The following is a 1,003-nucleotide window of genomic DNA, read 5'->3' as shown; positions in this document are numbered from 1 at the left end:
CTGTGACGGTCCGTCCTGCAGGTCTGTCACAAAGCTCAGAGACTTGATTTTAGTAAAAGTTCTGTGACGGCTCGTCATGCCTACGATGGTCCGTCCTGCCATTTCGTCACGAAGTTCAGAGAGTCGATTTCAGTACCCAATTTTCAGAATTCTAAGTGTTTTGGAACGAGACCCCCTCGACGGTCCGTCGTGCCCATGACGGTCCGTCGTGGGATCCGTCGTCTCAGCCAGTTTTTCCAGAAATAAAATCTGCTGCTCAAAACGACTAAACAGGTCGTTACACTTAACACTTATGATGTGTTGTTGAATAGTGTAAGATTTGACACATTATCACTTGAATATATTTCGTCAGAAATATTATTGAGTTTTTTGTACGATCCTTTTGTAGTTACTTGTGATCTCATAACAATATTCATCTAGAAACGTCATCCTAAAATAATTTAAGCTTAATCGCTAAAATTTAAGGTGACATATCTCTAAATTTTTAATGAACTATTCTTATTCTAAAAGATATGAATTTATATATATTTAATTTGGTTTACTAATTAATAAGTCTATAAAAAATCACATTTTTACTATAAAAGCCCAGCTCTATGTGATCTCCTAACAACGTACACTAATAACTTTATCCTAAAATATATTTAATAATAATTACAAAAATTCAAGTTGACATATCTATAAACTTTTAAAAGTAATTCTTATCCTAAAATGTATCAGTAATTATGGAATTGGTATGTCAATTAATAAGTCCACAAAAGGGTTTTACTATAAAAGCTGAATGTAATTTTTTTTTTCACATCCACCACCAAGAAATTGTTATATTTTTAGATAGTATATACCAAGTCAAGCAAGGTTTCTACTTACTATTTTTATATTTACAAGATTTTTTAAAGTCTGACTTTATGAATTCACTTTATAAACTAATTATTATTTTTTTGGTGTAGATAAAATGAATACTTTCATCAACAATGAAGAGTTCAACAAGAAGAAAGTGATCTTCATA

Source organism: Solanum pennellii, chromosome 11 (genome assembly GCF_001406875.1).
Source record: "Solanum pennellii chromosome 11, SPENNV200".
NCBI classification, from domain to species: Eukaryota; Viridiplantae; Streptophyta; class Magnoliopsida; order Solanales; family Solanaceae; genus Solanum; species Solanum pennellii.
The sequence above is the reverse complement of the archived record's forward strand: the minus strand, read 5'-3'. Positions refer to the sequence as shown.